The following is a 17,955-nucleotide window of genomic DNA, read 5'->3' on the forward strand; positions in this document are numbered from 1 at the left end:
AAAGTCACACCTCATCACCTTAGAGATTGAACGGGATAGAATTTTAAAGGATAAAGAGGAATCTTGGAGGCTACAAAGAAGAGCTATTTTGTTGAAAGAGGGAGGTGATAACACCAAATTCTATCACAAATTTGCAAATGGGAGTCGTGCAATCAACACCATTTGGCAGATGACCAATGATCAAGGTGAGAGAGTACATACTTTTCAACACTTAGCCTCTCTAGGCTCATCTCATTGTAGAAATCTTTATAGAGCTCCTCAAGAAGCATCATTGGTAGAAATTATAAGGGTGGCAAACTTATTTCCTTGCTATGTGGAACAGGAGGATGTTGTGGATCTTCTTAAGCCAATCTCGATGGGGGAGCTAGAGAATACACTTAAATTGTTTAAGAAGGACAAAAGTCATGGTCCAGATGGCTGGCTGATTGAGTTCTATTTAGTTTTCTTTGACATATTGGAGGAGGATTTACTTCGTATCATTGAGAATTATCGTACCATTACACGCATGTATGAGGCCTTCAACTCCACTTTCATTGCTCTCATCCCAAAGTCTGACTTCCCTAAATCTTTCAATGATTTTGACCTATCTCCCTCTGCAACTGCATCTAAAAAATCATTACCAAGATCATTGCCAATCGACTCTGACCCATTCTCTTTGCTCACATATCTCCTGAACAATTCGCCTTCCTTAATAATCTCCAGATTCACAATGTTATTGGTATGGCCCAAGAAGTGCTTCACTCTATCAAATCTAAGAAATTGAAAGGTATGATCCTCAGGATAGATCTTGCAAAGGCTTTAGTTGTGAATGTTATTAACACATTTGGGATTTCCTCTAGAATTTATTAATTGGATCATGTGTTGCATCACTAAGGTCTCCTTCAGTGTTCTCATCAATGGATCAGCATCTCCCTTTTTTCATGCTGAAAGGGGACTTCGATAGGGTTGTCCCCTCTCTCCCCTAATGTTCCTGCTTATTATGGAAGGCCTTAGTCACCTCATCTTTGAAGAGCGCAAATTAGGACGGCTACAGGGCATCAAGATTACCAATAATTGTATCTTAACTCATTTAATATTTTTTGATGATGTCCTTATTTTCCTTAATGGAGGTATTGGGGACCTAACAGATCTACACTCTGTTATGCTTCTTTTTTGAACATCACCTGGAATGGAGTGCAATTCTTGAAAACCTACCATCACTACTTCTGGATGTTCACCTAATGAGATGCAATATGCTCTCCATAGATTCCCTTGTAGTCTCCTATCCTTGGGTGATGGCCTTATGTACCTTTGAGTCAGGTTTAAGCCCCTCCATTACAGGATTGCTAGACTTGGTTGGTTGCAAAGATTGAATGTAGACTCAACATCTAGCATCATAAATACCTTAATTATTACAATATTTTCCTATATTCGTGTTTTAAATAGAATATGTAGCCTTGATTATTACAAATGGTATGAAAGAAGTCACTTTCAAACCTTTTTAAAGATAATATATAACCTTGATGATTGCAAATTATACCAAAGTAGCCATGTATGTGTCCTTTCATATAATATGACATGCATGTCATTAGATATGTCATATCAAAGTAAGAATCTTTGACCTAATTTGTCCCAAAATCTTCTGTCTATAGCAAGTTATTTACCAAAATCTTCTTTCTATAACAAATGGTCTACACCACTCACTATCTTGAAAGATCTATAAAGTAAATGCCTAATAAACTAGGTTTCAGTAGAATCATCACTGCCATCTAACTGGAACTGAATCACAGGATTAAATATTCACTCTATATTCAAGACTTTTGGCCCATATATGTGCATAGGTATCGCTATAAATATATAGCTAGGTGATTAGGGTATATATAGATATATGTGATTAGGTGATGAAATAGATCCAGGTTGGATTCTTGTGTTTTGTCCACGATTCCGATGACCATTGAAGCTCATCATGCTCATGCATTCCATTACCATTTAAAAAAACGGGAGAAGTGAAAAGAAAAAATATAAGAGATATGAATATAGACGATGATGGCGGTCATAGCAGCAATCTCTACTGCTATGAAAAATGTGCGCGCAGAAGGGAACAAAACTAATAAGAAAGAATTGAAAATAACATTACATCTAATTTATTGAAAAAAAATAATCAAATCCTTGCATGAAAAGTAGCAGAACCAAATTTGGAGCAGTTTCAAAGGAGTTTGTTTCCTATTTATTAGTGAGCCCATAGAAAATAGTAACATAGCTGGAGCTAATAAAATAAACTACATGCTTGAGCCAGCAGGTTAGGACGAAGCTAGAATGCAAAAAATTTAACCTTTAACAACATGAAGACAACTATTAAAATAATAAATGGTTACAGCTTTTGATCGAAGTCCAAAAAGAGTCGATCCAGAGGTAAACAACTTGAATGGTATCTAACGCTGTCATAATTGTATTTTGATAACGCTGTCATAGTTTTATTCAACATCTATTTTTATTTTGTTATTTAATATTTAGTTTATTGAATGTCTATGGCTCACATTTTAAGCCACTACTCGCTAGGCTACAATATCTTCCATTGTTTCAATGAAGGCCAATTTCTATCTATGTTATCTTCCATTCACATCAAATGATTCTTGTAACATTTATTTGGGTTTTGTAAATATCCTCAATAGGTTGTGTGACTTTGATAGCATGTTTGTGTTTTTTTTTTTTTTTAATTTAATTATTATGAATTTAGAATATCAATATATGTAATTTATGAATTTATGTTGATGGTAAATTTTAGTATTTGATAAATAATTTTAATTTAACTATTTTATATTTTTGGAGGTTTTTTAAAAGGAAGATTGTCTCAATTTTTATCAGAAAATTTGTTAAAATTACGAATTTGATCCGTAAATTTTACATAATCTTAATATTTTAGAAAATTTTCAATACATTAAATTTATTTATACATTCAAAAATAAATTTTAAATAACTAAAATATAAATCTGATTAAAAATTATTTTCCCAATTCTAATATAAAAAACTACACTGCAAAATTTAAAATAATTAAACAACTAAATATAAAACAAAATTCACAATTAACATTATTTCATACACTTTAAATATGAATATTCTATATATAACATTTAGAGGATTTCTATAAATCCCTAACCAGGCCAGTTGTAGTACTTGGGAATCCAAGCATTGGTAAGAATGGTCCTCCAATTGTAGGACACTTACGATTGCATATACAGACCTAGCAGTTGGTCACCCTTTGACCAGGGTATCTGTCACTACATACTGCATCCTCGTATTTCGTTGTGGCCACACAGTTGTCTTTCTGCATTCTAGCGTATTTTTTAATGAAGTCTATCTTGCAGTCATTGCTAAATAGGGTTTTGCCTGATCCAGCTAGCCCAATGGTGCTTCAACTTTTTAAACATGTTTCCACCACAGGATAAGCAAACACAAGGAATTCCGATGGTGAGTAGAGGGGTGAATTGTTTGATGTTTCCTGATAATAATAATCAGATTCCGGGATATTGTTCAGGGATTCCAAGCTATATTTAAAAGTAAGTTACCATTCATGACTTTGCCATGTATGACTGGTGCATAGCTTGCATAAGGTTCCATGAAGTCGTCATCGGTGATGTTCATTTCCTTGTATACTGCTTACCCGTTAATGTTTTCTTTTCCTTGGGTTTCAAACCAGGGAAATGCATTTTAATGGCAGGCAGATTCCGGTATCCCTCCAAAAAAAACGTCGCTGTTGCTCCTGATATTCTTTTATATAAATTTGTAATCTGACTCTCTGATGGCGACTCAAATTCCTGGGCGGTGGGTTAGAGATGCAAGGCACTGACTGCCTAGTGAGTCAAACCAATGGAAAGTTTTGTTCGTCGTATATAAATGCCTCTCCGAAAATCCTTCAACTTAAATAATTTTCGATGATAAGTTCTCGCCGAATTTTATTTGAACTTTAACGCTTTGGCCACCGTTTCTATGTTCATTAAAATATACGTTAACTAGCATTTGCACCACATGTTGCAAAGGAAACGACGTAAGGCATAAAGTGCGGAAATCCATTATTCATGTAGTGTATGCATTATTCAACAAGGTGGATCTCTCTAAATTTGTTGCAAACATTTATGTTGTTGCATTGCTAATTTATTTAGAATCTACTACTACCTCCTCTTCTTGGAATATTAAATTTCTTATCACAATCCCTCTGATTATTGGCATCACAATTTTTTCCACTTTAGTGGCTTTACCTTCAACCTAAAGAAACATGAATTTGAGTCACTCAATTAAAAAGCAATTGCTATATCTCTATATGAGCTCATTCCTTCTGCCATCAGCTGCCAAAACATGGCTCCTCCACCTACTCTTCCCATGCTAGCAGAAGCATATATTTGTTTATAAACCATATGAAATAAATTGTCTCTCTAGTCGATGCCGAATCCTGGATCTTTAGAGGATTTCCCAAAATCTACAAACATAATTGGTTTCTTCAATATTCTGCTTCCATCTTCTAGATGGTTCTTTATCCAACCTAACCAAACAGTTAATAAATAAGGGCAAACTGCTCTTTGTATTCAGACTGATGCCCTTCCAAATGAACTTGCTTTGTGTACAGAGATATGCAGTGAATAATTAGGAATATGTTAATAAAACAATTTATTTCCCAAAGCTATAAGAAAATAAGGGCAAACTCACTTCAGAAATTCTTAATGCTACCGTTCCATCTTCACTTAGATTGTGGTGGAAATAGGAAGCTTTCACGAAGGATTGTAGGAAGAAAATGAGACAGCATTAAGAAATTCAGTTGAATTTGGAGGAGATGAATGTGATGGCAAGGCAAATCTGTTAAACTTCAATGATCAAATATGTTGAATAAATCTGCCACCATTGGAAGAGGAACATTTAATCCCATGAAGCCACTGATGCGTTGGGCTGAAGGTCCCTCACCAATTTGAAGAATATATGGCTCTCTAATGATATTGCTCAAAGGAAACCAAGAAAACAATGTTCTGACACCACAGGGCATTTATTATTAGCTCCATATTTGCTAAAATTTGCATTTTCTGTTTCTGAAGCTAAGTTGTCTTCTTGCATAGATGCAGACGAACAATTTGCAAATGATGAGAATTAGGGATTTAAAAATATAAATTTGCATGCCTGCTAGTTCCTAAAGAATATCCCAATAACTCTAGCACATATAAAGAGCAAATTCTTTGTAGGAAAAGAAAAGGCAAATCTGTTAAACTTAAATGATCAAATATGTTGCATAAATCTGCCACCAACGACGCTGAAACAATACATTTATATTAGTCTCACGAAGAAGCATGAACCTGCGAAGTTCCAACACTAAAATATTTTTTAAAACATATATATGGAAATGTGTTCATCTCTTTATTGGATGCGTTGTGCATTTGATATTCATAAGTTCTTTTCCTGGGCGCACTTAGTCTTTCTTGGCACGCACTTGTGTTTGATTCTTGGTGACATGCTTGGTTTTTTCAACACATGGATATTTGCTTGTTGCCACTCCCAGTCTGCTGCTGAGATTTGAAAAGTGGGATGACAAAAACCAAAAGTGGAATTGGGTGGGCATGGTTCCCTGGTGGTGAGCTTCACCAATTCACAATCTACACCTAGTCGACTTGAAACCCAAATAAACCATACTCCAAATTAACTTGAACAAAATTTCATATTTCTGGCCATTTATGATCCTCTTAGGTTAGCCATTTTCTTGGCTATTTTCGAACTTAGTTTTTATTTGTGTCTCTTCCACTTTTCTCTGCAAACCATTGCACAAACCACTACCATTTAATGGCCCCTCAAACAGCAGATTCAATGAACCTTTTACCAAGCGAAATCATACCAATTTCCACGGCTAATTTGTGCTAAAATTTACTGTGTTTTGGTTGCTGCTTCCCCAACGAAATCGTGCCTCTGTGAACAGCATTTCATGGCCCTTCAATACAGCGATTTGATGGGTGCCTTGCCAACTAAAAATGTGCTCCCTTTTGTTGCGACTTGGTTGGTAAATTCTCAGCAAAATCATGGATCTAATCCTAGTGAATTCGTCCTCTTTTTATACTGCATTTTGGTCACCAAAACACCTAGCAAAAACGAACCTCTTGGCTCTGTCAACCGTGTCTGCAATTGTAAATTTCTGATATTATCTCTCTGACTTTGCATATTACATTTTTTTCAACCTTCACTAATTTCATCTTACTGGACCCTGGTTGTCCACACATCTGCCTTTGCTCACAACTTAGCCATATTTTCATTATTGGTTTGATCAAATATCACTGGTGATATGTTTCTCCCACTGTCATTGTTCATTGTAAGCAGATTTTTTGCATCTGCATTCAAATATTTGAAGGCAATGTCCTAGTTTATTGTAGAATCCATTGACAGAAAAGAGACACTTGCAGTCACTATAGGAAAAGCGTATCATCATTTGATATATTGATTGATCTAGATTCTATAAGAAGGGGAAGCTGGGTAGAATGTACCATATACATGAGCTCCAGCTTGAATTTCAGAGCCCCAATATCTCAATGCAGCATTAACATATATACAATTACTAAGGTTTGTGGATCTGCAAATCTCTTGATCCTTTCTATAACTTGTTGTCAAGCTTCTCAAAATTAAGCAAATTGAGACAAACAAATAACAAATGTGTCATCCTTTGATCCTTGCAATGTAACTAAGATGGCAGTCGGAATCATGATTGGCCTCTGGAAAATGCCCTTTCAACCAGTGAATTCAATACCAAAACTAAGGATTGTAAGAAGATCCATCCTTGAGTTCTCTCCACTGGTGAATGACTAATTAATTAGAAGTATAGAATATCTACTTCTATTTGGCAATAAAACATATTCCTAGGAGATCTTTGATATGACCAATGAGGAAGTTTAATCTAGTTTCCATTGACAATATCACAATCATAAAACGAAGTGCAAATAGAATATTGCTTGCCCATCCATTCACTGTTCCATCTCATTTCTATGAACATATATGCCTCACATTCATTACAGAACCCTGGCATTGTTATGACTACAATTCAATGACTTTTGTTGGTGCAATTAAAAACATTGTGTGATAGATGCAACAAAAGGTGATAATGCCAGTCATAGTACTAACACTAAGGTATGCCATTGATAATCGTTGAGTAATACAACCCTATAATATCTTGAATACAGCTCGACTGTGATGCAAAGAATATAGTGAAAAAATCTTTGGGCCATATACCAATTGTTATGAGAATAAGAATAGCCAATAAAGCTGGTGGATTTCTGGAAAAGCTAAAAAAATTTAACTGTATTATTTTGCCAAGAAAATGTTACGACATCCCCAATCCAATAAGTCATTCATGGGAGTTTAAAAACCCTAAGTAGCTAGAAGCTTCCATCTTTGACCTGCTTCTCCAATCCATGAATGCCTTGATAAGCATTTCTTCTAGGGCTTCATCTTCCTCAACTTCTTTGGGGAAACTCTATGTTCCGCTCCTTATTACTCACATAATGAATATATGTTGCATCACCAATTCCCTACATCCAGAAGCTTCTTTCAATGGTGCATGCAGAATTGCTACCAAAGGACAGGCTAGATATGTGTTCAACAAAATAGCAACAAAGACTTCATTGGCATGTATGCAGAGGATCTTTAGTACAGATAATGAGGAAGACGAACCCTTCATTATGGCCTTCTCCTTAAGAATGTGTATGTCCAAGCTACGTTGTCTTTTGATTTGGAAACCTTTTCAAGCGCATGACATTCTCACAATAAATACCATCCAAAGGATTACTACACATTCAAAGTCGTTATAGCCATCCACTCATCCTCCATAGCTTATATCTTTATGGGGAGAAGAAAAGATGATACCTCCCAAAAACGAAATCAAGAGTTGTTCCAGCCTTGTACATTAAGAGCAGCTACTGGATCTTCAACATTGTTGCCAAATACAATAGAATTATTACACTGACCATCATCGACAACGACTTCATGACTTCCCACAACCGCATTCAATCTGAAGAAACAGAGTTGAATATCTCGAACAAATGCATTAAATCATCAAACTGGGTGTAAAAATGGTTCCATTATGACATAAATTAAATTGTGTAATTTGTAGGGATTCAAGACTAATTTCCAATTAGCATGAGGCCTTATTATGAATGTAACATCAACACTTTTCAAGTATAAATTTCTATGATAAAATAGTGACTGCCATTCAGGGTACAAATAGATCTGCTGGGAAACTTGACCAGAAATCACTATTAGCAAATTTCACATGAGTGTTGTGCATAAGAAAACTATTAAGTATCTTAACAACACGATTACAAATAGCACGGGAAGGTAAGGAATACATCAGCTGAATAAGATATTTCCCTTGATATCATGCAAACAACATATCCATACTCTGCCATTGCAGAAACAAGTGTTCAATTTTTCTTTCTTTTCTAAAAATGCAAAGAATGTTACCTCATTTTTAAGAGCTGAGTCACATTTTGTAAATGCCAGACCTGGGATCGATAACACTGCAGAGAGCTCTGTTGAAAGCAATAATCACAAATGTATCAATGACATTCCTTTCTTCTGCCTACAAAGATGAGCACCCCAATCACACCTGTATGAAGCCACTGATGCGTTGGGTTAAAGGTCCCTCACCAATATACAGCTCTCTAATGCTATTGCTCAAAAGAAACCCAAGAAAACATTGTTTTGACACCACAGGGCATTTATTATTACCTCCATATTTGCTAAAATTTGCATTTTCTGTCTTACAAACGTTTTGAAGCTAAGTTGTCTTCTCTGAGCATAGATGCAGACGAACAATTTGCAAATGATGAGGAAAATTAGGGATTTAAAAATATAAATTTGCATGCCTGCTAGTTCCTAAAGAATATCCCAATAACTCCAGCACATATAAAGAGAAAATTCTTTGTAGGAAAAGAAAAGGCAAATCTGTTAAACTTAAATGATCAAATATGTTGCATAAATCTGCCACCAACGACGTTGAAACAGTACATTTATATTGGTCTCACGAAGAAGCATGAACCTGCCAAGTTCCAACACTAATTCCTACCAAAGGACAGCCTAGATATGTGTTCAACAAAATAACAACAAATTCTTCATTGGCATATCAAATGGAAACATTGCAAACCCCCAAACCATGAAATCCTGAAAACCATTAAATTAAGTCTGTTGAATTTTGATTGAACTTTAAAATTCTAGTTTCTCCATATGAAATCCAATGAGGTCGAAACCACTCTCAAACATCCTCAGTCTTTTCATAGGAATGTTAAAAATTTCAATAAAAGGATGAAAATGAAAAATAAAGGAAATGCCACTTTTACTTTAAGAATTTAACATTACCATTTGGCATTGATTGCTAGTGTTGCTAGGGTTGATATGTGTGAGGCAAATGAGGGGAGACATGCTTTCCTTAGATGAGTTGTTTTTGGAGGGAAACAACCCCAAATTTCCCTCAAAACAACATCAATACTCACAAATTGCATTTTGTGGGGTCCGTAGTTGGTTTGGCAATAAACCTACCATTTATGGAAAAAATTTGGACCAGTTTTTGTGGTTTTTCCAGTGAAATAGGCCCATAAACTAGGTTTTTTTGTTTGGTTTGACTCGATCGCCAATGAACAGGTTGGTTTGACCAGTTTTCGGCTCAAGCCGACTGGTTTGACCGGTTTTGAGGTCATTGCACACTGTACTCTATGCTGGAGCTCCCCTCAGCAAGGAGTCTGCAAAAGAATTTGTTTCTCGGTTCCCCACAGTCACGCTATCGCAGGTAACTCGTTATTTTCCTAGTTGCAGCAAATTTGAGGACATGTCTGTATGTTTACTTTAAAAAGTTGTCAGAGTTTAAAGAGGCTACAATTTTGTCTGGAAAATAATGGAATTCAATAAGATTCTGTAGAAATTTTTGGAAATCATGGTTATAGCTTTAATTTTTTAAGATTTCGGGTGCCCGATGTTCTTGATGGTGCTAAATTCATTACAATGGAAATTCAGCCAGATTTTGCAGATGTTTGGAAATACTGGTTATAGTTTTAAGCTTCTAAGATTTTGAGTGTCTGAAGTTTTTGATGGTGCTGAATCCATTTCTAACATAAAAAAACCTTTCAAACACTCTTAAAAATAGATTTTATGAAAAATATTCACCCGATTCTAGCGATTCTAGGGTCCAGGCAAAATTGTAGCGCTATAGACAGATGACAGGCGCCAAAGTGACATCCTAGGAGATTCACCGTCCTCTTCCAGAGTTCATATGTAAAACGAGGAATTGTCTAAAATAGGTCCAATTCTTAATACACAATCGCCCACCTAGCTAGACAGCATTGACACACATCATCTGCCAGACAGAAACGCTGTCTGGCAGTCACTGCCAGAAACCATGATGGGCAGGGCAGCAGGGGTGGAAACGACCATGATAGACGACCTCTGCCACATCATGGTTCCACCCTGCCTACAATAATGGGTTTCCTGTGCATCGTTGTTCCAGGTAGTCGATGCAAGTAAATGATGTTTCTGTTTGGAGATTAAGGTTTGTAGCGTCATCGGGCCTGGTCATACGATGCAGGACAGTCTAAACACATTTAACGGGCATGGTGTTTTTTCAGTTTTTTTGGGGTAGGAATCTGATTATCAATGTCAACAACTTATGACTACAATTCTTTTGTTTTTTTGGGCTGGATTTGGAATAAAACCAAGCAGAAGATCTACCTACAAAAGAACCAAAAAGTCACTTCATTAGATTACATCCATTCAATCTCTTCCTCTATCGTTGTCATCGTAAGCATTGACTCCCAACACTCAGATTAAATTGAAAAGAGGTTGGAGTTCCTTATTGCAATTAAGGCACTCCTTATGCCTCAACGTATGCAAATTTTTCACTATGCCATCTCAAGCATGCTGTTATAAGTTGTCGCTTTCTCACAACACAACACTAGTTGCTTTACACCGAGTAAAAGACCACCTAACTAGGCTCTTCACTCTTTTATGTGGCGCAATAGAGTATTGAATCTACCTTCAATGGTAAACAACCATTGTAACCACCATTGAAGTCCAGAATGAATCTTCTATATAATAAAAAAACAATAAAGTCAAGTGCAGCTTCCTTGGTTGGTGAAAGTGGGTAGTTAGTGGAAGCAAGTGGGTAGTTAATATAGCTTCCATTAGAGTTTAAAATCCCGCCCTTGACATGCTAGTGTTTGTGAATGTGCCTCCATCACACAATAGTCACAATAGTTGGGGTTAGGTGCAACTTTCAACCAACTTAGATGTAATATTACTATGATTAGCTCTAAGGTTATTTAAAATTTAAATAAATTGGCTTTTAACCTTGACCATGATGGACTGGTGATCAGCTTAGTGGTTCTCCAATGTTTCATAGATCTTGTGTGCGCATGCAGCATTGTCCATTGTTGCTTCTTGAACATTGTTGACAATTCTAGTATTCTTTCTTCACCTTGGGAATCCTTTCAATATGAACCCAATCACATATGAAACATTTCAGTGTTCTTTCATTTCAATATTCTTTTCCTCTTCCTTATGACTTTTTGTGTATTGTGTCCTACTTTGAGCAATTTGGTTTAGCTAGGGAGCATTGTAGGTATATAAAAAAAATAGAGCCTATAACCTTATTATTGCTTTTTTCCTACTTCCACTTCTTATAAAAATCATCCCAATTCTTTCATTGGTTCTCATAATACTTATCCGTTTGAATTGCCTCATCTACTATGTGGGGATCATTTTGATCTGATTCATGTATTAAAGTTGCAACCCATCAAGGAATCGGTTCACCTTCAACTAACATATTTCTTAAGTTCCCAGGGCAAGGAGGCTCATCCTTCGGGATTTATCTAAAGCAAGATAACCCATTGAATTTATTCATTGCCACTTCAAACCCACTCATTCATCATTCAACTCCATAGCCCTCACAAAAGGCAATAGTGAAAGGTTTGAAAGGTGTAGCCGTTGTGGTGGTAGTGGGCAGCACTGCTATGGGCCCTAGGGCTGCCTCAAATTGGTTCAAGGCTTAACACCTGAAGATGGTGGTTTTGAGAGGTAATAGGGCATTTACTTTATTTTATGGTTTATTGCTATTCAAACTCCCCAGAACCCTAATGTAACCATTCATTTGTAATAATTATTCATTTTATTATCAGATACAATATTATAGCATAACTTCTGGAAATCTTTTAACATCAAATTTGCACTCATGAGAGCTAATATCAACACAGGGTTTTACACCATAATTGTGGCTACTGGCCAGATTAAAAACTCTTGGTGTATCCTCACGCCCCTCCTGTTCATTCCCTCATGGTGGGTAGTTTGACTCTTCTTGTCTAAAATGGCGGTTCTGGTCTTTGGGACTACATTGTTGCATCTTGGATGATTGGGAATTTGAGATTCATAGACTTCATTCTTATTAAAGCAAAATTCTCTTGGATAAATCACATCAAGTTTTAGGATCGATGCGTTTTGAACTTCTACTAAGGTTCATCATCAGGAAAAAAATCTTATTGTGCATATGCCCATCGGGGTTTCCCAATCTAACATTGAATCAAACTGTAAGATAGGTCCTATCATCTTTACCCTTGCTATTCCTGGCATTAGAATCTAGACATAGTACCTAACTATTTTGGTGAGCTTACACCTACGTTATGCTCTTTCTTTAGTAATGTTGCAAGAAGTTTTGCAGGGCTATGGGCTCATGGAAACCACAGCAGTAGCAACATATTTAGATGGTGAAGAAGAAAGTAGGCGCTATGGATTAGTTGGCTTGTTGACTCCAAATACTGAAGCAAAAATAATTGATCCTGATTCTGGGACTCCTCTACCTCCAAACAATAGAGGAGAATTGTGGCTTCACGGTCCCATTGTTATGAAAGGTATGTGCTTCTTAAACATTATTTCCTTCATAAAATGAAAATTTGCTATCATGAAATGTATTTTACTATAAGATCAATGAAACAAACACATCCTTGGACCCAATATAAGTAGTAAAACTGCCATGGACCAAGAAGTAAACTATGCTATCAAAGATATTTACCCTATGGCATAAAACAAAATAGAGCTATAAAATGGGAAGCATCCAATCCTGTTCTATAGAAGTACTCAATTAAGTACTTTATTGTACCAGGAGTTCATGGCTCTGAAGAGGGCTGAGGTGTTAGAGAGGCACTACAGAATTTAAATCAGTAACCAGATCGGGACTAAATTTCACACACTGGCCAAATGCTCTACTACCTGAGACTAAATATTCAATTCGGTCTTTGTCATCATAAAATTAACGATTTTCATGATAGTCCGCATAATGAATTTTAGCATTAACCTTTTCTAGAGAAAACTCCACTCTGAAAAGATACACATTATTTAACTACCCACTATTCTAAAACAAACATGGTGATTTGAACTTATTCATCAATTTTGTATGCATAATATATGCCAAGATGGTGGTCTGTTCAGGCCTTTTTACTCAAACCCTCTATTCCCATTTCTCCCACAAAACTCTATGACCCCATTTATAGTTTCCTTCCTGTTTCCCCACTCTGGGTAACATATATACTTGAACTTAGCTTGATGTTCCTGAGAAAATTATTTCTTTTAGACCAGAAAACTTCTTGAAAATAAGGATTGTGGAGATGTGTTGTTTCCTTTTAATAACGAAATATTTAAGGGTGAGATGACACACCTTCAAAATCTGATTTTACTTTTGTTGCAGGGTTTCTGATAAATAAGTGAAACAACGGTATTTAGCATGATGAATAATTTACAATCTGATCCTTTCCTTTAGGGTTCATTATTCTACATTTTGACGCCGTCATTTATTTTACTGTAGGTTATTTGAACAATCCAGAAGCTACTACTTCTGCTCTGGATGTGGATGGCTGGCTACGAACAGGTGATCTTTGTTACATTGATGATGATGGTTACATCTTTGTAGTGGACAGATTGAAAGAGTTGTTCAAATATAACGGTTACCAGGTGTGACCTACATCTCTTTGAGAAGTCTTAACTTGTTAATATGTGTATTGTGCTAAACTTTTGCAAACAATTAGGTAAATTCTTCTTAAACTCAGCCGTAAGATAAACTTTTATGGTACATGGTATCGTAGGTTGCTCCTGCTGAATTAGAAGCAACAAATTCTTCATTGGCATGTATGCAGAGGATCTTTAATACAGATAATGAGGAAGACGAACCCTTCATTATGGCCTTCTCCTTAAGAATGTGTACATCCAATCTGCGTTGTCTTTTGATTTGGAAACCTTTTCAAGCGCATGACATTCTCACAATAAATACCATCCAGAGGATTACTACACATTCAAAGTCATTATAGCCATCCACTCATCCTCCATAGCTTATATCTTTATGGGGAGAAGAAAAGATGATACCTCCCAAAAACGAAATCAAGAGTTGTTCGAGCCTTGTACATTAAGAGCAGCTACTGGATCTTCAACATTGTTGCCAAATACAATAGAATTATTACATTGGCCATCATCGACAATGACTTCATGACTTCCCACAACCGCATTCAATCTGAAGAAACAGAGTTGAATATCTCGAACAGATGCATTAAATCATCAAACTGGGTGTAAAAATGGTTCCATTATGACATAAATTAAATTGTGTAATTTGTAGGGATTCAAGACTAATTTCCAATTAGCATGAGGCCTTATTATGAATGTAATATCAACACTTTTCAAGTATAAATTTCTATGATAAAAGAGTGACTGCCATTCAGGGTACAAATAGATCTGCTGGGAAACTTGACCAGAAATCACTATTAGCAAATTTCACACGAGTGTTGTGCATAAGAAAACTATTAAGTATCTTAACAACACGATTACAAATAGCACGGGAATGTAAGGAATACGTCAGCTGAATAAGATATTTCCCTTGATATCATGCAAACAACATATCCATACTCTGCCATTGCAAAAACAAGTGTTCAATTTTTCTTTCTTTTCTAAAAATGCAAAGAATGTTACCTCATTTTTAAAAGCTGAGTCACATTTTGTAAATGCCAGACCTAGGATCGATAACACTGCAGAGAGCTCTCTTGAAAGCAATAATCACAAATGTATCAATGACATTCCTTTCTTCTGCCTAGAAAGATGAGCAACTCCAATCACACCTATATGAAGCCACGGATGCGTTGGGTTAAAGGTCCCTCACCAATATACGGCTCTCTAATGCTATTGCTCAAAGAAAACATTGTTCTGACACCACAGGGCATTTATTATTACCTCCATATTTGCTAAAATTTGCATTTTCTGTCTTAAAAATGTTCTGAAGCTAAGTTGTCTTCTCTGAGCATAGATGCAGACGAACAATTTGCAAATGATGAGGAGAATTAGGGATTTAAAAATATAAATTTGCATGCCTGCTAGTTCCTAAAGAATATCCCAATAACTCCAGCACATATAAAGAGCAAATTCTTTGTAGGAAAAGAAAAGGCAAATCTGTTAAACTTAAATGATCAAATATGTTGCATAAATCTGCCACCAACGACGTTGAAACAGTACATTTATATTGGGCTCACGAAGAAGCATGAACCTGCCAAGTTCCAACACTAATTGCTACCAAAGGACAGCCTAGATATGTGTTCAACAAAATAGCAACAAATTCCTCATTAGGTCACATTGGGGCTACAGTTAATAGAACTACACCCTTGGGACATGTTGATAGTACTGCGATTGAAGTAAATGGAACTGTTTTTATGGAATAATGTTGCTTTGGGATCGGGTTGGAGTTAATGGAGCCGCACCTTTGGGACATGTTAATCGGATTGGGTTTGGAGTTAATGGAACTGCATTCCCAGGGCATGTTGCTCTGGCATTGAGTTGGATTGGGCCTAGAGTTAATGGAACTGCACCTTGGGACATGTTGCTCTGTTGCAGGGGCATCAGGTCGGATAGGGGCCGAGACATGTTGCTCTATTGTAGGGGCATCAGGTCAGATTGGGGTCGGGAGTTTCTCTGTTGCAGTGGCATCAGGTCGGACTGGGGACGGAGTTGAGGAAACTGCACTGCTGGGACATGTCACTCCAAGGACTCTTAAGTTGTTTCCTACGCAATTGCTACTGCATGGAGTCTCTGATGGTAACGACTGTGACACAAGTGGTGGCCCAACAACCTGTCATGGATGCATTTGTAGAGGTAGATGTCTGAGATTCTGCAATGGACGAGCCACTGATTGCATTGGTAAGGGGATGTTACTCCTTATGTTTCTAGGAAGGGTTGGGGACTTATTTCTCATGAACTCGCTGCTGGAATTTATTCTGAAAGGATAAACGAATTAACTTGCAAAGAGGTTAATCAATTTCTTTCGTAATCACAGCCACCTTAAGAACTGTTTACGTATGGAAAGTTTAGAATCACATCAAAATTTTCTAAATCCTACCCTACGCAATATTTAATTCCAGCATGTTCAAAAACATTTCTTATGAATCAAATCAAAATTTTCGAAATTCAACCCTACATAATATTTAATTCCAGCATGTTCAAAAACATTTCTTATGAATCTCCAGGGATTTCTATTCTGCAATCCTGAAGTGTCTCAACTGTCAGAAAACCTTAAAGAAAATTTTGAAATCTAATGTCCACAAAACCTAAAACACAGACCATTTTACGCTGAATAGGTTGAAAGCTTGGAACATTTAGTTTGACCCTTCATCTTGAGCTTTGACAAAAGCTTCTTGCTCAACTTTGCGACCAACAACACTTTCTGTCTGACCATAGACTGGTAAATGGGCTTCAGAACTTCCATCCTCTATAAGCTGGGAATGGGCAGCATCTCCTTTATGTAACTTGTGGCGTTTCTTGGATGGCATATCTCTTTCTTCCTTCACTGAATCATCTTTTCTTTTTCCAAGAACATTGACTTTGCCATTCCTAACATGGACAGGTGTTTTTTCCCCTGACATATGCAGCTCATGAAGACTTTCTAGGCTTCCACAGTTAACCTCACAAAGAGAACACCACCCCACCAGTCCTTGTGGCTGCTTTTTTGTGGCTTTACTACATGTTCTGAACCCTTTTCCTTCAACATTTTTAACCTGGACTGGTGCTTCTTCCCAAACACATGTTGTTTGTGAAGAACTTTCTCTGTGCTATAGGTAACATCACAGAGTGAGCACCAACCAGGGATCTTTGGAGTCTTAGCATCCATATCTTTGATGCCTGGGATCTCCCTATGTGCCCTGTTTTTAGACTTTGGTTGCAATCCAGAATCTGAGCTCTTAACCAACCTGGACTTGAAAATCTGAAAAGCATACCCAATGTTAGTAATAAAAATAGTATGCTCTATAATTTCCAATATGAAGATCAACCTCTCTGCATTTTCCCAGCCTCAGAAAGACAGTAGAGAGGTTGTCTTAATGCCTAGTGAATGTGGTATTGCCCTGAACAGTGATAAAGGCTCCCACAATATCAAACATTGCTCAATTTGTAAACAAAAAGAATGGACAAATTACTGAAACAGTAAACAACTTTTCTGGCACAATAAGAAAAGGTAGAAAAAAAATGGATACACTACTGAATCAGAAAACAAAGTTCAAAGTTGAGAGGCTAAGAAGTGAATGAAAAAGGATGGATACATTGCACAATGCGGAATGGAAATTTGAAATAAAAAACAAATACCTCTTGTTGGCATGATTGATGTTGATAGATCTGAGGTGGAGGTGAAGTTTGATTAACAAATTCCTGCTGTTGATATTGTTGAGTTGGATTCATAGACTGGTTCAAGCTCTGCAAATGGCCAATGGAATATCCAATAGGCTCTGCCCCATAATTCATAATATTCAAAGTGGGTTCTCTGTCAGTAATGGGTTGTCTGTAGGGATCCCTAATCATCGTGTCTCTGAGGTCATGGGTACCAATCGAGGAGAAAGGGTAGGCGACATTGCCTTGCCTCCCATGTGAATGGGGACAGATTGGCGGAGAGCAAACACCGAGGAA

The sequence above is a fragment of the Pinus tabuliformis genome, chromosome Q, assembly GCF_031772625.1.
Source record: "Pinus tabuliformis cultivar Carrire ecotype Pingquan chromosome Q, CPIR1, whole genome shotgun sequence".
Taxonomy (NCBI): Eukaryota; Viridiplantae; Streptophyta; class Pinopsida; order Pinales; family Pinaceae; genus Pinus; species Pinus tabuliformis.